General features: G+C 43.0%; 1 protein-coding gene across 1 annotated transcript in view; it reads left to right on the top strand.

The window, feature by feature from the left end:
• CEP120 (centrosomal protein 120) overlaps positions 1-27,986 on the top strand; it is a 337,501-nt gene that overhangs the window by 4,560 nt on the left and 304,955 nt on the right. The gene's annotated exons all lie outside the window — the stretch shown is intronic.

Raw genomic sequence — 27,986 nt, 5'->3', positions numbered from 1 at the left:
GGAGGGTCTTTTAACACTAATACCAAACACCTTGCCAGTAACAGTGAAAAAACTTGAACCCACAAGCCCACATTTTCATCTGTTAACATAAGTGGTGGCAAATGAAGGTGCCTGGCTTTTAATACATTTCTATAACAATGCGTTTGGGGGCAATATGCATCTAGTGACAGCTGAGGTGAATAAGGCAGTAGAGAAACGTGCAACCCTTATAAAGAATGAGGCTCCCTATGTCATCTGTGTGGGTGACTTCAACTTATATCCCTGCAAGTATAACGACGAGCATGTTTGTGGCTTAGAATATGTGGGGAGAAATCCAACATACCATTTCACCCACACCAAATATGGAAACTGCCTTAATAGCATTCCATTTTCTAGTAACATGGACATAGCAAATAGATTGAATCAATCAATAGGCCACCCTGGGCAAACTTTTTGGCGTAATGGCTGTAAATCAATGATTGATTTCATTCTAGTCACTAACCCCCTTATTAACAAGGTCACTTTGGTAGAAAATCGATTCACGATCTTTAGTGATCATGCCATCCTACCTTTACAGCTAAGTGTGGCCAAAAGGATGTGACTCAGTACCTGAAAATAGGAATCCCAACCCTGGCAAGGAAAAATGTCTTCCAACTCAAGTGGGCCCAAATTGATAAGATTAAACTAAACTAGTCCCTGAAATTGTTTCGTTTAACCAGGACATTATCCTCACTTGTCCGGAATACGACTCGCCGCCACTAGCTGTAGTGTCCTCCTTTTGAGATCTCCTAGAAAAAATAAAATTGGCTTTTACACCTTTTAAACCAGATACTGTACCAAGGAAGGGCTGGTTCGACTCCCCTTGCACAAAATAAAGAAAAGCACAAATAGCAGCCCTGAAAGCCCAACCCTGAAACTCAGATCAAATAAGATCACTATGCATCGATTATAATCTAGCTAGAAGGAATAGGGAAAGGGTTATCAAGGAGGAAGTCTGGACGGAACTTGAAACAGTAGCAACCATAGGTAATAGCTGAGAATTCTGCAAGATAATCAATGCCCACTGCTTTAAAAATCCAAAGGACCCCACACTGGACAGCAATGTAGATGAAGAAGCTTGGGTGGCTCATTTTGTTAACATCTTTGCATCGAGTCCCCCCCCCCCCCCCCCTGCTCCCTCTGCCACACTCCCTATCAACACAGAGCCCACCTCACAGGACATACTGTTTTTCTCACCCATTGAAGTGAGAAGAGCCCTGATGCTGTGCAGCCCTGGAAAGGCCCCAGGTCCTGTTGGAGTCCCGATTGACTTTTTCCAGGAAAATCTGGACCTGTGGGTTCGCCTACTAATCAATGCTTTTAATAATATTGCCATAGCCCCCCCCCCCTCCCCCTCCCTTCATGGAAAACTAGTGTAATTGTCCCAATCTACAAAAAAGGGGAGAGGGGAAACTCAAAGAATTACACGACCATTTCCCTTTTGGATACCACAGCAAAGCGCATGGGTCGACTCCTTCTGTTCAGACTGGAGGGATGGGCTCAGGAGAAAAATATCTTAATTCAGGCGCAGTATGAGTTCCAGCGGGGAAAAGGCACTGTAGATCAGTGTTTAAACTTAGCATTAATAATAAATAAATTTACCAGAGCGAAGGAAGGGAAAATCTACGTGGCATTTATGGACCTCTCAGCAGCATTTGACTGCATTGTTCACCCCAAGCAGTTGTTACCTATACTGGCTTATGTGGACGCTGCAGTGTTGATTGCAAGAAAGGGGCAAGCCCTTCAACGCCTCATAACCACTTTCGTGGCTTATATGGATTCAATAGACCTGAAAGTCAAACAAACCGAAACCTTTACTATTATAGCAGGGGCTGGTAAACTAGCCAAATCCCTGTACCTCCATGCGGGTTCTGGAAGAATCAAAGAGGTAGACACCTTTCCCTCTCTGGGGGTTCTCTTTGATAAAAATCTAACATGGTGAAAGCTGGTGGAGGGAAGGACTCTTGAGAATGGAGAGAAGTCTGTCAGCCATAAAATCATTCTCTAAAAAGCTGGGCGCCAGACCACTACTCCCTATAAAGAATATTTGTCAGGCCAAGATAAAGGCTGCAGCAACATATGGGGCAGGTGTCTGGGGCATGGCTCCGATAAACTCACTTCAAACCATTGAAAACAGCTTTATTAAGTCCCGAGTGTCCCTGCCGCCTTCCTGTTCCAACTACATCTTACAATCGAATTGGGCTTGCCTTATATTTCAAAGGCTATTAGGTTAGCCCCAATCCTACTATGGCTTTCCATTTGGAAGCAGGACACTGTGACCCTAACACAAAAGATAATAAGAAACTGCCTTAAACTGGAAAACTACAGAAGGATCAGATGGCTCAACTATGTCGAATCAGAGTTGATCGATGTTGGGTTATCTGAACTATTTAGGGATCCAATAGCATGTAGAAAGGTTTCGAAATAAAAGCTAATCAATATCTTTATGCTGAGGGCAGAATATAGGGTATACAAGCAATATAAGCAGCGTGAAAAGAACCAAGAAAAACAGGCAGTCCTCACTTACCATTTAAACCCGCCTGTGATAGAGTGTGGTTATTTTTACCTAGGAAACGTTAGTAAAGCACAAAAATAAATTTATATTATTGATATTTCACATGAATTTGATATCTTTGATGCTAGACAATTCGAAAAGTATGTTTAGGCACTCCGATATGAGCCCCTGTTGTTGTGACAATATTTCTTTACAATCTGATTTGCATCTAGTTTTCTTCTGTGGGCTCTATAAGAAAGGATTGACTACATTGTCCCGATTTTAAAACTTTACTATTTTGAACAATGTCCGGCCTCACTCTACTTTTTAAGATCTTTGCCTGATCCTTTAGTCTGCTCTTCGGTAGTAACGTTTCTCTGGGCCTGCATAAAAAAGAGGAAGCAGTGGGATTGTAGAAAGCAGTGACCTTCAACCTTTTACCTATTTACTGTTTTGTTTTATTTCTTATAAAAGATCAAAATGAAATTTTAAATGTGTCATGTGCTTAAACCTGTACAATACACTCTGGTCTCTTTTTTAGAGTATCCCCTTTTGCAGGATTTTATAAAAAGCAATCTTAACGACATGTGATACGAAACATTAGATATGAATTTTCTGTAAGATGAATTGTGATTTTAATGTTGGTTTATGTAATTTTTATCCGTGCTTTTATGATCTTATTTAGTGGATCGAATAAAGAATTACTGACTGACTGACTATACATGCCCTTGGCATGTGATTGCTTCCTCCACCTTGCTGTTTTGTTCTTAGCAGAGATTTCAACCTTTCTTGGCAGACTGCAAGATTCCCGAAATTGTGGAAACACACTAAAGTGCTTCCCCTACTTTTAATTAAAAAGCCTTCAGCTCACCTGACAATTCAGCAAATATCTGCCCCATCTATTTTCTGCCTTTCCCAGCTAAGATTCTGGAGAGAATTATTAACAAACCACTATCCTGATATGTGGAGGATAACTACATCCTTTTTCCTTTCCAATCTTGTTGTAAGGCTGAACGTAGTACGGAGACTGCATTGCTGTCAGTTACTGACATGATCAGGTCCTTTCTGAATGCAGGTGGCTCTACTGCCCTCATCCTATTAGTCCTGTGAGCAGCATTTGATGGGGGCTCCTAATCTGTGTTAATCAAAAGATTGCAGGCGACAGTTATTCATTGAGGAGCACTGGCGTGGTTCACTGATTATTTGACTGATAAGTCTCAAACCATCTATTTGGCAACTTTCAGCTGTTAGATCACTTGTACAGAGTGAGAGATAACACAGGGTTCTTACCTTTGCCCCCCACACCTTGTTTATTATTTGCATGGTGCAGTTGTCTAAATAGTCACTGATCTTGGCTTTAAGAGACTGTCATATGCCGATGATACTCAGTTGGTGATTTTGAGCACAGACCACTATGATTCAGCTAGAAACGGATTCCGTGAGTGCCTGAAATCAGTGGCCAGCTGGATGAATCAGAATTGCCTGCAACCTAATGGGGCCAAAACAGAAATCATCCTGTTTGGAAAGGCCAGGAAGATCTGGTCAGATGATTGGTGCCTAGTGAGTTGGGTGCTCCTCCGCCACCCAATAGTGATACCCTTCACATGAAGTATCAAATGAATGCAGTCTCTGGGTCCTGCTTTGATATTCTGCGACACTTGAGCAATATATTTAGAATATTACCCTTGCACTGCAGGAAGACCCTCGTACAAACCCTCCTCACCAGTTGCCTGGACTATGGCAATGTACTTTATGTTGCCAATAGTGATTCCTTATTGTCACGGATGCAAATCATCCAAAACACTGCAGCAAGGTTCATTGCTAACCTCCCTACTAGAGCTTCCTGGGTCCACTTCTAACTCACCTGCATTGGTTGCCTATTCGTAATGGATCATCTTCAAGATGCTGTGCCATGATCATAGCAAAAGACACACAGATGATGGATGGAATGCAGAGCAAATCAAACATTCACCCCCAGTCAATAGATCTGAGTTCAATCCACTGTTCTTTTGCTCACCACACTACCCTAGTTAGACCCAGCCATATGCATATCAGTCTTGACCCTGTGCCTCATGGGAACAGTCCAGCCGGAACTGCCAAGCCAGGTCCTCCCTGGACCGGAAACTAGCATCCTGGGACCTGTTTCGGCGCATCAGCCCTCAGGAAGTAACTTAAGACTTGTCTATTTATTTATATGCTCTTGATTGTCTTCAATCTGAATACATTTCTCATAACTTCTCGTTCAGGATATTCCCTTACTGCTTCAGTGCATAGAGACATTAGGTTGTAAGCGCGCTTTACACATATGGTGCATAACATAGCCATGCTGTGCAGGAATTACCACGACAGGGGCATGCAAGGTGACTAATGTGCAGAGACCACCCCAGTTCAGTGGTAACTGCGCATACAGTAGTTCTCCACACTGTCAATAATAGTCCATGAGGCTGGTGGTTCTCTCTCCCCCCGCATGTTGGCATTATCTATTGTGGCACTACAGTTGGCATTGCGCACCACATTAGCAGTGCCATTTCCTCTGAAACATAGAGAAACCGGTGTGAGTCTTCTGACTGAGAATCCTGCACTATTGGAACATTGTAGTAATAAGACCGGAGTGGATTCAAAGGAGGTACACCAAGAGCGATAATAGAAAAAGACGAGTTACTGGCCGTGGTGTGGCACCATGTGAAATACAAGGAAGTAAACTTCGAAGAATGGGCTGTACTGGCCTCTCAATGAAGTGTTGACTATGCAGTAGCCCTTCTGACAGTGCAGCAGCGATAGTATGTGTCGTTGCAGGGTAACTTGAAAATGAAGAAAAGACAGACTCCTCTTGGCAATTTTAAGCTCTTTACTGTCCCGTCAGGGAGAGTGACTGTCGTCACACAAGTAAATTTACTTTATCATTAAAATGCCCCTTACTTTGGCCAGAGATGTGCATAATTCTGAGTGACTTTAAACCACACTAATCAGAAAAAAAAATCAAAAATATTGATCATTTGGAACAGTCTATTGCATGTGATCTCAGAAAGTCTCGAATTTCTAACAACTCTTACGCTTTAACTTTTTATCTGTCTGTTCAATATTGCTTTTTCTTTAAAAATGTCACACTAGTCTTAATAAACAAGAAAATATGTCAATGCGCACAAAATCATATATTAAAATTATGCATCACAATAACATTATGCAACTACGGCATCATTCTGGCCACATTCCTATTCACTCGCATGCATTCGTTATCAACATCTCAAAAACACTTCAGCCACTTCTAAATGGGAATCAACATTGTTCTACTCTTCACGGTAAATGCAGTCAGCAACCATTGACCTCTTCCCTCCACACTTAAAGAAGAAAACCCTCAAACCATCCGTCTCATAGACCATGGAATGACTTCTGGACATTTGGTCCAGGTGGCAATTGGAGTGTTCAGATCATACCTGAAGGTAAAGTTTAGTGACATCAGCCTTTCAGCTGTCCCTCTGTCAAATATTGAAACACATATTGGGAAGCCAACTTCAAATCACTCACATTGATAACTTCAATTTTATATTGGGATAAACATGTTAAGACCATGTAGCAGCCTCAACTTAATATTGTGCAGCTCATGTACGCAGCACATGTACACAATCGTGCACGTAATACCCTTCTCTCTTACATCCTTATATCTACAACTGTATTTACCATTGCCAAAGGAGACATGTCATACAGTATGTACGTATGTACAGATACATGGAATAAAGTCCATATTGTCCTCACCTTAAAGACGGCAATCCCCGGATCCTACCCATCCTCCGTGAATAGGCAGAACTTTAGAGAACACGGTGTTTGCTCACCTGATTAAAAGTGGCAAATGATCTATGCAGCAGAGGCACACAATGATCTGATGGTAGCAGTCAGTTGAGGGCAAAAGTGGCCCCTAGGCTGGCTCGCCAACTGTTGCATGGTAACTTGTAACTGTCTTTACACATGTAAACAGCCTGTCTCAATTTGTTGCTTAACAGGGAGCTATCCTTATACACAGTTAAACAATGCGAGTTACAAAAGTTCAAACAATGTATTACTAGACAGTTACACATTGCTATACATTAGTCATGGAAAAACATGCGGACACCTGTGACCCTAGACTTTAACCTAATTCTCCACACATCCTTTCTTGCAGCTCTAAAAATGCTTAACATTCTAAGTATTCTACTTTATAATGCATCTGTATTTGAGTTGCATGTATATCTATTTGTGTGTGTGCTGTATCATTGTGCTTCTAAGACCTCTTCTCAGATTCCGTGTGTTCTTGGCTATTTCAATCTCCTGCTACCTTTTGTCTCATCCTCTTTCAATCTATTGAAAACACAGAATACATGCCTGTGTGATAAGGCCATGAATTCAATTGTCAAACAGGAGTTTTCCTTTAACTATGACCTTACAGGTCATGCACTCTGTTCTCAGGTGAACTCTTTACCTGTTTTTCATCAGCACAAGTTTTTGGCCTTCACTGCTGTTTCACCATGTATAGCTGTGTTACACTCTCTGAAGGGGAGACTCAGGAATGCAATTCTGTGTTTTATCCAGGAACTCATAGTACTATACCTAATGATGAGTGAGTATAGATGCTGTATGAGCATCATGATACATGGGCTTGATGGACTGTGGGGAAAATAATTTAATCATAAGTTAACAATGATGTGTAGTTTTTGCCTATGCTTATTAGTTGTTTTGGGTCGAAAAACTTTGAGTCACGTTAGAGGATAATAAAGCTGTCGTAAAGACCCTGGTCCTAATTTATTTACATGTTTCCCATAATGGTTTTGCACAGACCCTTCATTATTAATCTTCTTTATTTAATTCTAAACATATTGACAGGCGTCCAGCCAGTGTTAAGATTTTTATGAATGATGTTGCTTTATTGCAATATTTATTTCTACTCTTGATTATGGGATAATCAACAATATTACTTTCATGCTTATTCAAGCATTTGCATATATGCTGGAAACTTTATAAGTAGCCTCAAATTGTTAAATATTGCTAACATGTTCCCGTGTTTTTTTTACTTGAATCTATGTAAGTGAAGCAAGCTCACTGCTGTTCCCCTCAGCGCGCACCATATTAAAGGTTTTGCAATATTGAACCATATAATAATTAGAGAGAGCCAACCCATTGATTCACACTAGGAGCTTCCAAAACCTCCTAAGAGGGATTTTTTTTCTTCTTTTTTTTATTTTTTATTTTATTGAGAGTTTCTGGTACAAAAATATAAATACACTTCATTGTTCATAATCACACCAACAGTATTAATCTAATTCAGCAAAGTACATGGGTTATAAAAAGTCCAAGTCTCGTTATCAAAAGATAAAGCTGGTATCACACCAATTCTTCACTTCACATATAATTAATATATTACCATTAGGTTAAATACAAGGATTATAAGGGTATAAAACCATACTAAAACTCGCACCAATCCATCTTATACGATTTTTATATTCTTAAATCTCTCCACCTTTTAATTGGTGCCGAGATATTCCTACCCATTTCTTGTTTTTTTTTTTACCCTTATACTCATACAAGCATGCTTCTATATTATGCATTCCCAGCAATCTGGCAAGCCACATTTGAAAAGATGGAGCATCAGTATCCTTCCACCCAGCAGAGATAAGAATCCCGAGTACCGCAACTGAGATAAAAACCTGAGCTTCAGCATCTTTTGTCAGCTCCAGCTTATTATCCATGCCTAATAACATCAAAGTAAGGGTAAAATTGATTTTACGGGCTAACACCCCTTCCCAGAATTTCATATTTTCCCTTCGTATTGGGACTAAATTATCACACAGATAAAACATGTGCGCCAAATCCGCAGGGCCCTGATTGCACCTGGGGCACTTATCATCTTCCCTTACATCCCAGGCATGCAGCTTTGCTGGGGTATAATATAGACTAAACAGAGTCTTATAGTGCTGTGCCCTCAAATTTGATGAGCGAAATAGCTTCTTGTTTAAAAGTAAAGCTTTATCCAGGTCGACATCTGGGTCACCTAATTTTACCAATGAGGCCTCAGTTTTCTCCATATCATCTTGTATTCCTGATAACAAAAAGCTATATAATGTTTTAATCCTTCTGCCCCTCTTTAAAAAATACTCAATCATTGTATTGTCACCCTCCAAAGAGATCCGAGGTCTAACGGCCGCCAAAGTTCTGGTTATCTGGGCATACAAAAACCAGTGATTGGAGGGTATACCATACTTCTGCTGAATACTTTCGAACTCCAGAATAGATTCCCCTATCATGATATCGCCCAAAGTCATTACTCCCTTCTCCTTCCAGATCAGGCTATTTCTCTCTGTATCCAGTTGAGTGAAAAGGCTAGAGTTCCATAGATGGAGATAAGAGTTTATCTTTGGAATATTCAGCAGCTTTCGAACCGCATTCCAAGCCGCCCAAGCCCCTTCAACCACCTTATACCTAGATCTTTTTATAATAACGGCGATCTACTTCAGACAACAATAAGCCTAGAGCCTTTCTCCCCAATAACAGCTCAAAGATTGAGGGAAGAGACAGATTGCCTTCGTTTACATTATCCGAGTTCACACCCAGTTGAAAAAGTAGGGTCATTTGGGTCAGGCGGCATGTCCAGTGGTAGAGCCTAAGATTCGGCATAGCCAGCCCACCTTTTTCCTGGGGCAGTGACAAAAATTTTATAGATCGCCTAATCTTACCATACCATACCAGCCTTTTCATCAGTGACTCTTCTATAAAAAGAGGTATTGCCCGAAACAGGTATAAAACAGGTATAATACCTTAGGGAACATTGTCATTTTTACCACATTTACCCTACCTATCAGGGATAAATGTAACACGTCAATTCTTTTTAAATCAGCCTCTATATTCCTCATAATAGGCTCCTAGTTATCTGCGATAACCTTATCGACAGAGGCATTTATTCTCACCCCAAGGTATACCGCCGAATCAACAAATCTAGCATCTGTCTTTATAATATCTTTGGTACAAATTATTTGCGTCTTTCCTTCGTTCTGTAGGTACCCAGACCGAGTGCCGAATTCCTTTGCCAGTTGAACCAATACCGGCATCGCCTGATCAGGATCAGGGGTTAAAACTGCCAAATCGTCGGCATACGCCAATAATTTGTTTTCATGGCCATTAAGCATTACTGGGCTAATCTGCACACAACCCAGAATCCTCTGAATCAAGGGATCAATATATAACGAGAACAGAATCGGGGAGCAGGGACACCCTTGGCGTGTCTCCCTCCTAATCCTGATTTTATCTGAACGTTCCCCCATTACTTGTATTCGAGCCGTCGGATCTTGATACATTGCCTTGACGGAACTCATAGCCTTTGGGCCAAAGCCTCTGCCAACCAGTACGTCCCAAAGATGTTTCCATACCACCCGGTCAAAGGCTTTTTCCGCGTCGAGGAGAATCATGGCCATCACCCCTCCCCCCCGAGACAGCATGGGCGTCAAATAGCGCTATACCTCGCCTGGTGTGATCGGTGGTACCTCGCCCCGGGACAAACCCATGCTGCCACGGAGAGACGAGACTTCCAATAATCCTCCCCAATCTTCTAGCCCACACCTTTGAGTAAAGCTTTGTATCTGCATTTATGAGCGAGATTAGGCGGTATGACCCCAGGTCTTCCTTTGGTTTCCCCTTCTTGTGAAACACGATTATATTTGTCTCTTTCCATGAGTCTGGTGTATTACCTGAGTGTAAAATCCAATTGAAAAGATCCAATATTAAAGGGGCAATCTCCATTTCGATACTCTTGTACATCTCCAAAGGAATACCATCGGGACCAACAGCCTTCCCTACCGCTAAATCCTGAAACGCCGCTCTTATCTCGCTCATTGACAGCTCCTTATCCAACTCAAATTCTTTCCTGTTCAGTCAGGGCGGGGCCTTTATCCCAGGGCTCCTCACCGGTACTGCTAGCATCCCTTCATTATAAAGCAATTGATAAAAAAAATTTAAATACGCATAAAATATCCTTCGGATCTGTATATTCCGCCCCCCCCCTTTTATACTAGATATCACATTCTTCATAATATCCTGCCTAATTTTAAGCGCCAGTACTCTACCCGCTTGCTCCCCTGTCTCTTACAATTTTGCTCTGGAGGTTTGATAATCGCTGATAATCGCTGATTGCTTTCTATGTTATTAACTTCTGCATTTCAGCTTTTATAATTGTCAACTTCTGTTGGCTCTCAACACAGTCCCCTCCACCAACAATATCTCGAACATAATGTTCTTCTGCTTCTACTAAAAGACCCATGAGTCTGTCACCCTCTCTCCTGTCATCTCTCCTTAATCTTGCAGAGCAGCTTATAGTCTCCCCTCTGAGAGCCGCTTTGAAAGCATCCCACACTCCATTCCTTGATGTACTATAGCGGTTAGCATCAAAAAACTCCACAGTCCACTTCCTAAGATGTTCTACAAATCTTACATCCGCTAATAGCCTTCTTTCAAAGGTCCTACTAGATCTTACCCTTTCTATAGTTTCCACCTCATAAGACAATATCAGCGGATTGTGATCCGATAATATTTTCGGTAGTTTCCTAATATTAACCTTTCCTATTTCTGAGGCGGATATGAAAAAATAATCCAATTTTGTATATTTTTGAAAGGGGTTTGAAAATACGTAAAACCAGGATTAGCTGGCTCCTTATCCCCCCAACGTCTTTCAGCCCGTGTGAGCACATGAGAGCAGTAAGTGCCCGGAATACTCTGGGTTTACGTCCTGAATATGACGTCTGATTATACCAGTCAGCAGAAATATTAAAATCCCCACAGACTACTATTGGGGTATGCCAGCCGGCTAGCTCCACTTCTAATGCATCAAAGAGTTTGGGGTCATCCTGATTGGACCCGTATATCACACATAATGTGTAACCCATACCTAACTCAGCTATTGCCCACCTCCCTAGGCCATCAGCTTTACACCGTTTAGCCCCCCCCAAGAATGACCTAGCCAATATTGCCACCCCCCTTACTGAGGAGGTTTGCGATGAACACGCTAATATATCAAAGCCTCTTAATTTTATCAGATTCCTTTTTGCCCAGGGTAAATGTGTCTCCTGGAGACATAGTACATCAATTCTATTTATTTTAACGAAGTGATCAAGTTTTTGGCGTTTCCTCCAGTCATTCAACCCTCTGATGTTAATCGTACAGATTCTAATGTTCACCATCCTGGTGCTTAAATTTACCAACTCCAATCCCTTGTGACATTTGTAACTGAGGCTCCACTAAACCTGTGACGAAACTAAACCCACAACCAAACACATCAAAATAGCGCCAGAATCTCTCTTTTTTGCTGTTTTCTCCCTTACACCCCCAAGCCCTTCCCATCCCGACCTACCCCTTCCTCCCCCCCACACCCTGCACCCCCCCAACGTGAAGCGCTCAGATCGCGTCTGAGCATGTGATGTCTTTGCAATGAAAGCAGCGAGGTCTATCTTATAAGAACAAAGAAAAACATAACAACCGAAATACCATTTAAACCACGCCTTTAATCTATAAACCAAACTGCCTTATTTTACCATCCTGTTTCTTTAAAACACAAAGTAAGACAGAAAAATTCAATCAATGCCTGCCCAGTAAGTCCAGATACTCTTGTGCCTTTATTTCTGAGGAGAAATATTGTGTCCGCCCTTCGTTGATAATTTTCAGCTGCGCTGAGTTTATCAGATATGCTTGTAGCTTCTTCTCTTGAAAGGGTTTGATCAATTGTCTTAATCTCCAGCGCCTTTCAACCATTGAATGGCAAAAGTCTGGGCGTACGAAAAAAGAGATCCCTTCGCTAGATCTCTTCGCTTCAGGTCTGGCTTTATCCGCTATGGCTTGCCTCAGAATAAAGTTACCTAGAAAAATTAAAATTGCCCTCGGTTTATCTCCCTCCTTTGCATTGCGTCTTACTTTGAAGGGTGTTCGATGCGCCCTCTGTATTTCCTCGGACCAGTTCCAGCTAGACAGTTCGGGAAAAGCAGACTGAAATAGTTAGAGGACATAGGCTCTCACGTCAACCCCTTCCACTCCCTCTGGGATTCCCAACATCCTGAGATTATTCCGTCTTAGCCGGTTCTCCATGTCCTCTAATTTCCATTGTATATCAATGACTAGGGCACCTTGGGAGCACCTTGGGATTCAACTTTGCTGGTGGCCGCCGCTACTTCTGCTTCGGTTGAAACTACCCTCTCCTCCAAGTTAGAGACTCTATCCCCTACATTGGCACATGCCTTCGAGAGTTTCCTTACCACGTTCTGCATTTTTCTCATTGCCGCCTGGGCTTTGCGGCTATCTTGACGTGCTTCCGCCCTGTGTGCTAAAATTGCCTTGTGAATTTCTTTTAATTTTTTTTATTTTTAAGTGTATTTTCTATAGCGCGCAGCTACCCCAACGGGGTGTTCCGGCGCTTCAGCCGCTGTGCATGAAATTAACAGAAGAGGAGAGTTTTTAGAGCTCTGCGAAGGGGTAGTTCTTCATTAATTATACGAATAGAAACAGGCAGTTTGTTCCATAGGGCAGAGGCACTGACCTGAAAAGTTTTGCCCCCTGAGCGAGCTCTTTTGTATCTAGTAGTAGACAGCAAATGTTGAGAACTGGAGCGGAGACACCTTGCATTGCTATAGGGTTGGAGGCAGGAGGCCAGATAGGCGCAACCTTTACCCCTAAGTGAACGATGTGCAAGGGTGAGAGCCTTAAATTCGACTCTTCTTTGGATCGGTAGCCAGTGCAATGCCCGTCGGTGGGGGGAAATATGCTCTCACAGAGAGATACCACACACTAACCGAACATCTGCGTTTTGGACGTTCTGAAGCCTGTTTAAAAGGCCAGAGGCCAACCCTAGGTAAAGACCATTCGCATAATCTAGATGCGAGGTGATAAGGGCCTGGACAATCGTTTTCCTGGTGTTAGGGGGAAGGAAATTAATGAATTTCTTGATCATCCTGATCTTTGAAAAACAAGAGGAGGACACTGTTTGGAACTGGTTCTTAAAGGAAAGAGTGGTATCCCATCTAACCCCAAGGTTCCTAACTGAATCCTTCGGGAGAGGGGCAGAGCTCAAGTCAAGTGGCCACCAAAGGTTAGAGTCCAGAGGTGATGGCTGATGAAAAAATAAGACCTCCGTTTTTCCGGCATTGAGTCGGAGGAAGTTGTCATCCATCCACTGAGCAACTTTACGGAGACCATTTCACCTCCAGGATAGGGGGATGAGATACTTTCAAAGTAGGACTGCCCTGTAACGGCATTGAGGAGGAGTGGTCCCAACTTAGATCACGATGTGGTAGCTCCTGTGTCTTTTGCGCTGCATTAGATTTAACTGCAGTTGCTGCAAGATCTTGTTCCGGGTCACTTTCTGACTCAAAATTACTGTCCTCCTAATACAAGCTATGTTCTTCATCCTCTTCTGACCACTCTGCGCCTTCAGATACAGAGAAGAAGCACTCGCTAGGATCCTTCTCTTTTTTCAAGTCCTGAATACTCTTGACACTACCGGTATCTGTAAGGTTTGCACGGTCTGGATTTCCGGAAATGTCCTTTATTACTATATTACCGGCGACCTTGTCCGTGTCTATCATAGACACACCTGGAGACTGTTGCGCCTGAAGATCCTTTGTGGTTGCCTGGGTGGACTGATGAGAGCTATCTCCGCCCCCTGTATTGCTTGTACCGGCTTGCTCTGCCCCCCGAGCGCCAACTAGATTTCCTTGAGTGATCTGCCCCAATAGAGTAACAGTTGGTTGATCTTTTTGTTTGCGAATCTTCTTGGGAATCTCCAATGCTGGATGGGGTTAAGGGCCCCCTTTGGCAGCCTTCCTTGTAGGGGGGGTTTGCAGAGCAGCAGTCTCCCTCTGTTTTACTCCTGCCGACCCCAGCGCTGTATTGAGCCCCCCCGCATCCACCACAATTTTGGTGCCCTTCTCCTTACCACTTTTTGCAAAGAGCTCTGCAATAGAAGCAGTGTTCTGGCGGGTCCTGGCAGTGTTCTGTTTGCTCTTTTTAGCCAGCTCCTCCGCAATTCCGTGTCCCCCGAGGCATCTCATCCTCATCTGGTATCTCCTTCAATTCGGGTTTCTTCCGTGCTGCCACTGCCGCTTTTGAGCCCGGTTTCCGCGGCATCTTTTCTGTCTGTTTTCGCGCACTCCGCGAACTTTGTGAGCTCCGCAAACTCCGCCGGCGCTCTCCGGTAGACTCTCTTCCAGGCCTCTCAGGGTGCTCCGCCTCCTCACTCGGATCCTTCTGCCGGAGATCAGCATCTCGAACACCACAACTGAGCTCACCGCCGATCTCACCGACCGAAACCAGAGCACCCACCAGGTACAGGCAGTCAGCATTTAGCAGTCAGCTTTTACCCTTTTCTATGCATGGGATTTCATGGCACTACGGGTAAACACCCGGTTTACTCATGCCCTCGCCGTCTCACTGCAAACGGCCACCACTACACGGCCGCCATCTTGCTTCCAAAAGTGCACTGCATCCAATGGGATTTATTTTTCTTTTGTGTAAAAGAACTCTCACCCACTGATCAATGTAGAGCTCTCCCTGATCCAAACAGTATTGGGGCATGCTTACGATCTTGACCCTTGAGGGAGCACTATGTATATTGGGAGGGATCTTGAGAAATAAAATGTCTACATGGTGCCATAGGTTTACATTTTAATGTGGATCGGTGTGGCAATCTTAAAAACAAAAGGTGATGCCTATGAGGTACTATTACTTAAGCATATACTACGGTCTACATGATTTAGCCACCTTTCTCGCCAACTCATGGTCATGTGGCTTTCCTCAGAACCATATCAGATACTTAAATTCCCCAAAATCCTTATGTTATCACTTGTTCTTAAAATCAAATTTTGCTATGTCACAATCCCTCCAAACATTCATACAAACCAATCTGGGAGGTCTTCTCCGTGTTCTGTAGGTAGAAAAAATAAATGAAGAAAGAATTATTTGAGTGATCTAAACATTCTCATATTTTCTTTACATGATTAATAGATTTTTGTTTCTAATTGTGATTTTTGTCAGTCACAATTTGCACAAACAATCCAGTGTTAGGGAATCATGCAGGTCCAGAGGACATAGTGTGCTCAAAACCTGCACCCCTCACTGTCTTTTTAATCATTCATACTTATCATGAGCCTGTAAATTATTTGTGAAAATATCGGTGCATAACTACGAAGTTCATTATTGACATTTGTAGTCGTATGAGTCGAGCAGCCCAATAATAATGACATTTTCCCAGTAATTTAATTAAACAGAGTGTGCCTACGCAATCTTTTTCTCTGGCGGAGAGAGGGGTTTGGGGATGAGGCACGCTTTGTAGTCTCACACTGTAAGGTAATCAGAGATCACATAATCCCATGAGTACATAATAGGCCCAAAAGGAGGAAATGCGGTATCTGCAATCAATGCAGGTTTGTTATTACGCACTTCGTCAAAGGATCGCTCCCTTCAGTTCACCTAGTTATCTCCATCCCATGAATGGAAAGCATGTTGCGGGATACTCGTGCCTTTTTAAGTGTCTGGGCGCTTCCGTATCACTTAGACCGCGTCAACGTTATGATGTCATATGTCACAACTGACCAGCAAATTTTCTTTGCCAAGTGCTCTCTCTTATTTTTTTTCCTTTCAGATACAGCATTTGGGCCATTATCAAAGCTCAGTACTTGTACTTGTATCTCATCATCAGTAGTCGGTGATTACCCTTTATAATACTGATGGAAGGCATGCATACAAAAGGGTCCATTCTTGTGTCGGGAGTCATTTCGATTTTATTCCTGTATTTCTCTTGATTGTTTGGTTGTTTAACACTGCTAAACAATAACGTGTGTATGCAAGTGTCTAATTTCAGTTTAAGGAGGGGGGAGTTATATCCACATTGTTGGAAGTGTGTTCCAAAGAAATAGTCATTTTTTATTTCGGAGTCCAGTTCTGTCCATGGCTAACGTATAAACCCATCGCTGTTCCTTTTTGGCAAAGGACATGTTCCATGTTCTTAGTCAAGTTGCCAGTCTTTTTACGAAATAACCAAATGTAGGTTGTTCACTCTGTGTCCCATTGTAATGTAATGATTTGACATTTGGATTATGCTCCTCCTGCATTGCAAATTAGTGTGATGCTCACATATACATGCTTTAACTTTTCTGCTGGTCATTTCAATGTATCTAAGCTCTCATGGGCAGATTAATCTATATATAACATGTGACAAATTGCATTTGGCATGCTTACGTACGGTCCAATGTTTTCCTAGCCTCCGGATCAATGTCTTAGGTTGTTCTGTGAGAGGACATTTACTGTAGTTGCCATAAGGTAAATGGCCCTCTTTACTCAGGTGGCCCCACAAATTGGTCATAGTTGGTTGTTTTGGTTGAGTCTTTTCAGGTCGTGTGTGCACCAGAATGTCTTTTACACTCCTGTCTCTTCTATGAGAGATCATGTTTTTTTCTAAATTAAGTTGTCCTGTATTCAGGATTCTCCTCTTTTTATTGATTATTTACTTAAGGTGGTTAGAAGCTGTATTGAATGTAGTCACACATATTAATCTTTCATCCTCTTTTTCTTTTAATGCTTTTTCCAGTAGAGCTTCCCAGTTGTTATTTCTTGCACTCTTCACAGCTATTTGCATGACTTTCTCAGGGTGCCTCCTATCTCGCAACATATCTACTAGAGAGAGTGCTTGTCTTTTAAAGTAATGTAAGTAAGTACAGTTCCTCCTAATTCATAGGAACTGGCCGTATGCAAGGTTTTTAGGTCTCGCCTGGCGTTGGAGCACGCATGCGCTCCTCGCCTGCGAGAGCTATAGTCATCAAGGCAGTTTCAAAAAGGGGACTCGAAGCCCCGCCCCTAATTTTTATTGGGTAGCGTCAGCGTTCATATTAAACGCTGGCTTCCCATGGAAAAAAAGGGTTTTTGGTTGCCGCCCTTTAGCCTTTTTGGACGAACCCCAAGGACTCGGGTCGCCTGCATTACGGCTGTCGTGACGAAGTTTCTTATCAGAAGCTCCATCACGCTGGCTTGCACGCGCCAGTCCGGCTCTCTCATTGGGCGCTCTGAGAACGCTCATCCTGTCTTAACACGCCCAGGCAGTCGGAAAAGTTGTCACATGATCGCTATAGAAATGTCTTTCTGGCTCCATCTTGGGCTTGAAACGAACGACGGTCACATTCACACGGTCTTGTATCTACTTTGCTAATTTACAACGTTGTCAAAATAATACAAACATTCCTTTGTGTGGTACTGGTTATAATAATAGGTTTGTAATGAAGTGAAATACTGAAATATTAAAATGTAAATATTGCGACAATCCTCACCTTTCTTACGATACTAAAATATATTAGTTTTTAAGGTATCCAATAATTATAACATCTTATAGGAAATGTTTTAAAATCATGATATCTTCATTAATCCGCTTGTAATTAACTACAAATGACACAGTTTAAAGATGGCCGCCAGCTCTCCCAGTGTCCAAAGGTGAAACATCCCGTTTCAATGATAACACCTGCGTCTGTCTCCCGGGAGACACGCAGAATGTCACCTCTGCCTTCCCTGGCCCCTCCTCTTGGATCAGCTGCTAAATGTTGCCTTGACGGGAAGTGTTGGGATACGGCGGGGGTAAGTAGAGCTGCACCGGGGGCTGAAGGCGGAGCTATAGAATACCCAGTCGGGGGGTGGTTCCTGTAGCCCCAGGGCTCTGACATAGATATCCTGAGCTCCCGTTGAGGGTGTTTCATTGCTGTGACATGCCACAGCCGTGAGCCCATAGCTGGGGTACTTCACACTGATGCCCCTGGGGTGGGAGAAGTGCCTCGAGCTCTGGGGTCCTGCTTGCTTCAGATCTGGGCCCCCACTGGAGGCTGCAGCAGCACTCAGACAAAGCTGCTGATCTTGGCCTTGGTTGGTGATTCTCTTGCCCCGGGTCTTTGCTGTGAGATGTCCAGGCCATGTCACCATGCTAGGGGTGGTCCAGCCTGGCTCCTTATGAGACATTATCCTGCTCTGACTCCGAGTCTAAAGCCCTGTCGTCCTACTGGAGGATTATTCTACCAAAACCCTTTTTTCTTACTGGAGGGTTATCCTACCCTACCTTCTTGTAGGTGAATTACCATGGCCTGCCTCCTTGTTTGGAGGGGTGTTATTTTTGCCACTCCTTGCTGACAATGGCTCCTTGTTGGGGGATGAGGGGTGTCGGTGGTGGCAACTATTCTGCCCCTGCTTCTTGCACATGAATTATCTTTCTCTAGCTCCTGGAATTGGCATTCTCTCAACCTGGCTTTCTTTAGCAGTGTTATCCTTCCCTCATCCCCTGCTGAAGGCACAATACAGTCCAGATCCGGAAAGGTACACTGTATTTATTGGTGCCAGCGTTTTCATGATTTGCCACATACCATGGGGTGTGGATGCTCCAGTTGTAAGTCGCTACTTGAGAGTGCTTTAGACTTAGGCCACTGATTGGTGATGCCCAGAGTCACTCCTTGAAGTTCCATTGGGCCATTACTTTGAGATGATCAGCTGTGGGCCCCTCTACCAGCTAGCACCCCACCCTCCACTCAAGGAGCGCCAGCTCTGGCCCTCTACTGGGAATGTGCAAGTCCTTGGTTCTGTCTAGAGGGATGATGGGCTTTGAAGGGGAGAGGATTCAGGAATGGTGGGGTGTACTGGACCAATGTCCCTGCTGGCAGTGTGTGTTAGCCGGATTGGTCTCCCTTCTTGGAGGTGCATTATCACATTTTAATTAAGGTCTCTGAACACACTTGGAGGAAGGGGGAGTCTGACCTGGGCTCCGTCTGACAGCAACTTTAGGCGCTTCTTGCAGAGAATTGAGCTTATGAAGGGCAGCTTTAAACAGCCCTGTACTGAAAGCTTTCAAATAGCCCTGTTTCTAAAGCCATTATTCTTCACATTTCGTGCAGCCCCACAGATTTGCACCATATTACTGTTGTGTTCCGCACCTCTCCAACGTCGGGTCGGGAATCATCACAAAGTTTAGCTCTGCATAGTTTCTCTGGTAACCAGTGCCAGCGGTGGAAAATCTCCAAAAAGCTATATTTCAGGCAATCTTCACTAAGCCCTTTGATGTAATTAATCGGCTAGTCTGGTTTCCCACCCTCCTTCACGCCATGTTTCCCCCCCATGTCCACGGTGTGTCGGATGGGCCGGGAAAGACACAGTGATTAATCAGTGTGGCAGATAACCTCCAGTATATAGACACAATCTGTCACCTCTCCCTTGGATTGTGTTAACCACGAAAGAAATAAGCATTTCAGTAAGTTAAAGCAATTTGCTTTGCTATGCATTACCATTAGCAAAGCAAATGGCTTTAACTTAATCAAAGGTGAGACCTATTGCATTTTCAATGCTTGTTTTCTTAGAGGCTTGGTAGCTGAGCCAACCCATGTGAAAAACTGCTTCTGTATCCCATCTTTTGATTTAGCCAACAATGAACCTTCTTCATAATTTGAAACAACATATACATATCTGTACAAAATGTGCCTTAGTGACTGACTGGTAAAAGTATTTCTGCTCCAGTGGACTGAAATGAATTGTTTAGTTGATTAACTCAACATGCAAACTTGTTGTCCTTGACCCCCAAAAATATGTTGTGGGCATCGGTCAATAGGAAAACCATACCCCTGCTACCCTGTTAGGAGGGGCAACAGATGGAAACTCATCACAGTGCATAGAAACCCTACTTAGGAGAACCTCCCTTCATCGCACTAGGTAAAACCCTTTCACTGTCCTTCCTGAGGAAGAGATGATCAGTGATGCTACTTTGTGTAGACGAGTCGGACTGAAAAATCATAGCGGCAGGTCTGTCTCTGCTAAATGTAGGCTGCAATACTTCCTCTGCTGAATGTATGCTGCAACACATCCCGTTGCTTCTGACTTAGCAGGGCTGCTGTATCATTGTAGTATGGATGGTGGGTTTATGGTCGACATTATTTATTTATTTTTATTTATTTTATTTAATCAACTTATAAAGCGCACTGTCACCTTGCAGGCATCCTGGCGCTGGTGGCTACATGAGATGCGAGAAAATGTGTCGGGCAAGCACAAGAGACTATGGTTAAACCAGGTAAAACCAGGGTTAATGTGTTTGTGCATCAACGCCTCACTTCTAGAGTCTGGGGTCCCATACCGAGTGCTCGTGGTTGCTTGCACAGTTCCCCTGGAAGTTCCTTGAGTGACCCTCAGACCCAAAAATATCCTCTTGCCTGTACTGGACCATAATGGTCCAAAGCAAAAGGCTCAAAATAGGATAAAAAAATAAATAAAAACACCCAGCAGAGAAGATTAAAGATATTTCAAAGTCCTATTGTGATGGTCAGCGAAAAAGAGGGAGACGCCCTCTCCTGACCTCTGTGTACAAATTCTGGTAAAATGGTGAAAAACTATTCCTCTTTAACCCCTTCGACGCTCATAACGAGCTCAGCTCGTCATGAGTTACGACGCTCGTGACGAGCTGAGCTCATCATGTAATGCAGGTTTTAAAAAAACGCAGCGCACAGCGGGAAAACCGCTAGCGCGCATGCGGTTAAAGAACCTCCTTTTCCAACCTGAATGGTCAAGAAACAGGCACTGTTTTTGGTACAGAAGTACATGAGTTTTGAACAAAGTACATCCACAGCCTACCCCTTACCCAGTTCACCAGACTCTCCCAAAAAATATGCTCTCCCTTTCCCCCGCATTCCAAGTCCTATTAGAGGATCTCCTCAGAGGTGACATTGCTAAGTTAGCATGAGCTTCACTGCCATTAGGCTGCTTTTGCGCATGACACTACATGCGTTTATTTTGCAAGACTTTGTGACCATTCGACATGAGAACTGTCTGCTTTTCGAGTTTTCTGCTGTGCTCTGAGGTTTAGTCTGCACACGATGTACAAGGTAGATAAACAATGCCCCTTGTTATTCTAATCTGGTTAGTCCCTCAAACCTAGACATAACATGACACACAGCTGCACTACTGAAAATCGTATGCTTTAATATTGCAAGCTAAGCATGTTGTTCACGCTCTTGGAGAGAGACCTTTCCAGAGAGAAGAGCTGTGCTTGTCCTGAGATGTAAACCTTTCATCTAGGCCTTGAGGGATGGGGTCTGCTGACAAAGCCTAGCGGTCTTCTTTTTTATAATAAACTATATCTTATCACGGGAAGGGTGGTTAGGCACTGTAGCCCTTTTCCACTGTCTTTATAATACGATATCCCCGTTTGTATTCTATGGAATTGTGACCTTGCTGACAATATTGTTTCTATGCATTTTGCTGCTAGTAATGACACGTGCACTGTACCATAGAGCGCGTTAGTTAAAATAAACATTTTAAACTATACCGTGACTCTGAATACTCTTATTGTGGACAAGTATGAGTGAGTGAGCGAAAGAGCTGTCTTGCTCCCATGATTCCTGAGAGAATCGGGAGTGTTGTGTTCTGGATTGTCTAATCATTGGTAGCTTCGCTGTTAGTCTGAGAACGAATGATACACTATTGCCAGTCGGTTTTTGGGGTTTTTGGGTACTAAGGTGATAGGTTGGTACTCCACTATCTACTGAGGTCCTGGATTCCTGCGCATAGTTCTGTACATGTGCAGAATCCCTGCAACGTCATTGTTTCTTATTTACTTGTGAGCTATACTGAGTTTATCTTTTTAATATGGGTTTAGTTTTTACTACAGTAGAGCTCATGCTGGGCATCTTGCTAGGCTTATGTTCAGGTAACAAAGTGTTTTCTGAGACACTGAAATCGACTTGAAATCGACTTGAAATTTAATATATTTCTACCAGAATCCTTCTTTGAAGCATTATGATAGATAGTCAAAATCATTATTTTTTTAACAATCTTCCTTTAATTCTTCAAACTTGTCTCACATTTAAACTGTCATATTTGATTGCATAAAAGCATGCTTTTATATGTTATTTTCCTGGAGACTTTGTATATACTTCTATATACTTGAAAATAAAGAATAGGGTAATTTGATAGGAAAGTTCTACTGTCCAGTCTGCTTATTCATATAGTGGATCTCAGACATGTCATAGAAAGTTTTAGTTTTATGCCATACATCTGCACCTTTTTTCTTTTTTGTAGTAGAATTGTATTTAAAGAAATAAATATTGATACGTTTATGATACTGTAAATTAAGCGCAATTCAGCTATTCACCTGGAATGAATTCATATCATGGGAAAATGTACTGACTATCGTATTAGGGACAAATCAGTGTATCAACATGGTAATCCTATAGAACTAAAAAGAAATCCTTCATAAGGTAAATCAATTACAGTAAAATTTTAGAATGAAAGAGTCTATAAGTACCTCATTGGTTATCTCAGTCAGTCTCTCTGTGTGGGAAGTGTGTTTCCAGGCGAGGTCCCCGAACTTTCTGTGTTGAGGGTCTCCAGGTGCACCTCACTGAAGAAATATTCCATAAGGTCTCTGTTGCTTGAAATGCCATGCAAAGAGAATGAAGGCTATTAATTCAGAATGCACTGCTCCTTTGGGATGTCAAGACAGTTTTATGCACGTTTTTAATTCCCTTTCAATGCACATATGTTAGTGTTGCCAAATGTAATATTCCACAGAGGATTTCCCAGTACTTTGGAAACGTGTGTTCATTTTACATTCATCAATTGTTAATAGTCTCTCTTAACTTTAAATTCTTTAATGACATCTGTCATGAGCTTTGAAATATGCACCAAGCTGACCGCCAAAGATACCGTGAAGATCTGGTTTAATATTTGGGCTTTTTGTAAAACCTCTTTCTTTCATCCTAAACTTTTGCTATGGGGCAATCCCGGACTCCCAGGGATTTTTAGTGATGGTATGGCAAGTATTTGGTCCGCACATGGTATAAAAATATTGGGGGACTTATATGGTACTTACGGCTTTTTGGACTTTGAGACACTTAAAAACTATATAAAGTAACAGAATCAATGAGATTTAAATATATTCAGGTTTCAGGTTTAATACGTCTTTATTTCGATTATTTACATCATAAAAGACATTCATCGTAAAAAAATCCATAAAAACACTATACACAACAAACTAACAGTTCTCTTTCCTCCCGATTAAAACATTCTATATATTAAAACATGATTAAATCGTATTTATGAGACTTATTAATATAAAATCATTTAAAACTAACAATTAATCATCTTACATGTGGGTATCTTGCTCTAATAATCCATGCCCACCCCAGGAATTTCGCCACACCTATGATCACAATCTCTGAAGTGTTAGATCTTAAAACCCAAAGTGCCTCAGTGCTCACCCGTGTGTTCAACATCCTACAAATGGGCTTTAGCCATTTACTCCGAGGGGCGGAGTAAGCAGGGCAGGCAAACAAGATGAGACCAATAGTCTCCTTGTGGACTCTACACCAGGGGCAATACTCAGATGGCTGGCCTCGCCATTTACTGGTAAAGGACTTTACAGGCAGTGACCCGACTCTAAACTGGTGATACAGCTTTCTATCCATACTCCTGGTGATAACATCCCGGTAATCCTCCAAATGGGGATTAAGTTTGTGAACCAGGAAATTCCCAGTCAAAGTAACAGTTTCTGACTGCAAAGCCAAATGACGTCTTACAGTTGCCCAGTACAACATTTTAAACTCTTTTTTAGATGGAAAAGTGTTTTCCCCCGGGGCTACCCACAGTGAGCTAAGTCCCATATTTTCCAGGATTAACTTCACCTCTCTAAATCAAGGGATATTACCTGATCCCATGATTGATCTTACATCTGAGATTTCGTTAGCAAAGCGGGCTAATTCCGGCGTTGTCCAAATTCGCCTCCACAAAGCTACCATCGGAAACTGCGCTAGCTCTTTAATCGTCTGACACCCCATATCAAGCTGTAACGGTCTGGTAGGGGTGGATTGCGGAAGGCCTACCAGATTACGCAGAAACTTATTTTGGATTCTAGCCAAAGGGGCCAGGTCCGTAAAGCTCCATAGGTCAGCACCATACAGAATAGCAGATCTAATTTTGGCATCATACATTTTTAGTGCAGGCATTACCCTTTTGGTTTGTGACTTTCTTTGTTCCTGGATTAGGCATCCCGTTAGGCGAGCAAATTTCAAACAACGTGCTTCAATCTGGGGTTTCCATCGCAGCCTATAATCCAGGACCACCCCAAGATAGGTCATAACCTCCACCTGCTCTAATTCCACGCCGTTCATACTAGCATTCCTCTTTTGTGGCCTATTTTTGGTTAGAACCATAAATTTGGTTTTGCTCACATTTACCTGCAAATCGTTCAATTTGCAGAAAGCCTCAAACCTATTAATCGCTGTCTGTAATCCCTTTTGTGTTTTTGAAAGAATTAAGGTGTCATCGGCAAAGATGAGCAATGGAAACTTAAAACCACCCAGAGTAGGCGCGTCAGTCGGTGTGTCTGCTAAGAACTGCACAACTTGATTAATAAACAATAAAAACAAAGTGGGTGCCAGAACACAACCCTGGCGAACACCGCGTGTAACGGGGAATCGCTCCGCCACCTGCCCCTGTCTACCCCACCTGACCCTGGCAAAGTTGTCCTCGTGTAGTCTTACCACTAATTCCAAGAGTTCAGGGGGCATACCCATATTGCCTAATGCAGCCCATAACTTTGCTGTGGGAACAAGATCGAATGCGCACTTTAGGTCCACGAACGCAGCGTAAATCGATCCTCCGCCCAGAAGCACAACCTTCCAGTATATCAGAATAAATCTGAACACTTGGTCGATTGTGCTGGTAAATGATCTAAAACCAGCTTGAATCGGGGAAAAAATATTCTCGTTGTCCATCCACCCCTGTATTTTAGCAAGCACCATCCTTGCTATGATTTTCTGTTGGGCATCGATCAGACTAATGGGGCGATAATTCCCTGGGGCCGAACGATCACCTTTTTTGAAAATGGGAAGGATTTCTGCCCCTTTCTATGAGTCAGGAATCCTAGCCGCATTCGCAATAGCATTTGCAAACAACGTGATATAGGGCACCCAATTCAAGGGGTCTGACTTAAATAAGTCAGCCGGGATGCAGTCCATGCCAGGAGCTTTACCGGCCTGCACAAGTCCCAGTGCAGTCACTGTATCATTAATATCAAACACTAGGGATTGTCGTATTGGAGGGGGCAAAGATGACTGTTTGTCCAGGGCATTGAGGGGTGCTGGCTCAAGACCTCTAAACTGGGTCGAATAATAGTCCACCCATACATCCGCTGAAACGTGATTTCCCGGAATTTGCATATCTGGATTCCTGCCCCATTTTACCACCTCCCAGAATTTGATTTGGTTCGAGGACAGGCTAGCCTCATATAAGTCCTGCCAATGGTTATCATCCCACTCTCTCCTCGCCTCCCATTGGGCCTTCTTGTACTGTAATCTGGCCGATTTGATGTCTGCAGTGACTCTAGATTTAATAGCTTTGATCAGACAACTATGCGCCTGCCGGCAGGTTTTGTTATACCATTTTTGGCACAATAAAGGAGTCAGGACTTTCCCATTGTTTCCAGTTTTAGTTAGTAAAGCTTTCAGATTATCAAAGAGCAGCTCATGATGGACACTAAACTGCTCAAGTGATCCCGGGTCAATAGGAGTCAGTCCCTGAACGACACCCAAAGTAGATGAAACGGTAAACAGCCTTTACAACGCAACTTTTACTTCGCAGAGCCTTTACAACGCAACCATTACAACGCAAACTATTACAACGCATTGCTCTGGGGGGCGCTATAGGATAGGGAATAGGTTAATTTACTATCCTATAACCTTCCCTAGTGTCCACGGGGACTGGAGTTGGAATAGTAAATTAAACTATTCACTATCCAGCACCCCAAAGCACTATGCGTTGTAATGGACTGCGTTGTAATACTTGCGTTGTAAAGGCATGCGATGTAAAAGCATGCGTTGCAATGTCATACATCCAGATGAAACTACATAGGAGATCCTGTCTAAGAGATCAGGATCCTCCAAAACCCTGCACCAACGCACCCTACGTCTGTCATTTGTTAAGATAGCCTCTGCTGTAAGGCTCTTGGCTATAAGAGCCCGGCCAGGGCCATCCTTTAGTTTAAAACTTAAGATCAACGGATTATGGTCGCTCTCGGGCCGTGTAGAAATTAACATATCATCCAAAAATGACCAATACTCTATTTTAATTAGGATGTAATCGATTCTACTATTGCTTACTCTGTTGTCGAAAGTTGACTGTCCAATTTTGTCGGAAGTTGAACGGCCGTTAGCAGCTCTTAGCCCCCACTCCAGACACAGGCCCAACCAATGCAAGGCTGCCTCCGTACCCTTCTTTATGGGATTCAATGCCAGGTTTGGGACATTCCATACAGCGTCTTCCTCAGCACGAATGTCCCCATCCTCACACGACCAAGGTTCGAAAGTGCAATTTAAATCCCCTGCGACAATTATAAATTTATCCCTCCCAATTGATTCCAAATAAGAATCTAACTCGTCAACAATTGCCGGACTCCGTCCTCCAGGTAATCCACGGGCATAAATATTAATAATAAAAATATCTTGATAATTTTCCATGCACAGCTTAATTCCCAGGATATCAGGGTTGTGGACTAGCACTTCTACTGGCCTATAGCTGATGGACTGCCTTACCCATATAGTTAATCCACCTGATGCTCTACCTTTGTTCCCCCAGGTTGCTGGTTTGAAAAAATTTAAATAACCTGCCCGATAAATCGGGGCAATAGCCCAACTTTCTTGAAAAATCAGGATATCAAACTCATCTATAAAATCTGCCCAGTCAGCTGATTCAAGTTTCCCTTTGAGCCGTGCAATGTTCCATGAGGCCAATTTGAGCATGGGATCTTGAGTGGTCAATTCACATTGGATTGTGGCTCCCAGCTTCTATCCTAACCCCCCACCTTCCTTCAGTACTGTTCTAGCTGGGTGGTCGCAGACTATGGTACACCTTGCAGACTCTTCCACTTCATAACCCTCTTCCTGGCCCTCTGAGGCCACTTCCGAGGGCCCAGTTTCGGGACTCCTACTACAATAAACATCCCCACATTCCTCCCTTTTACTGAGTCCTACACGATCACTAACATAGTTTGCAGTATGTATGTCCCCACCAGCCAAAGAAGGAAGTCAGTCAATACACTCCAAACCAGATGATGGTTCAAAGCGATTGTACAGGTGGGGGAAGGGTGGAATGTGTGGAATCAATACAGGAGGATATCTGCCAGAGGGTCTTCTATAGCTGGGATTAATCGGGTTATAAGGGGGTTCATTAATCCTTTTAGGATAGAAATACTGGAGGCCCAATGATTGGACATCACCCATCCTGCCAAAATCTCAGTTCTCTACGCACAAAGTCCACCACCCAGGGGTCCCTAAAGTTGATGATGACACAATCACCCTCTAGATCTTTAGGGTTGCGTCCCACCCAATTTACTCTTCTAACATTTAAGATCTCTGTGTTGGAGGAGGGGGGGAAGTGTTCTATTTTTATTCAACCAAAAGACAACTTTGTTTTT

Source organism: Lissotriton helveticus, chromosome 2_1, assembly GCF_964261635.1.
Source record: "Lissotriton helveticus chromosome 2_1, aLisHel1.1, whole genome shotgun sequence".
Lineage (NCBI taxonomy): Eukaryota > Metazoa > Chordata > Amphibia > Caudata > Salamandridae > Lissotriton > Lissotriton helveticus.
Note: the sequence above shows the minus strand (reverse complement) of the source record. Positions and strands in the feature narration are given on the sequence as shown.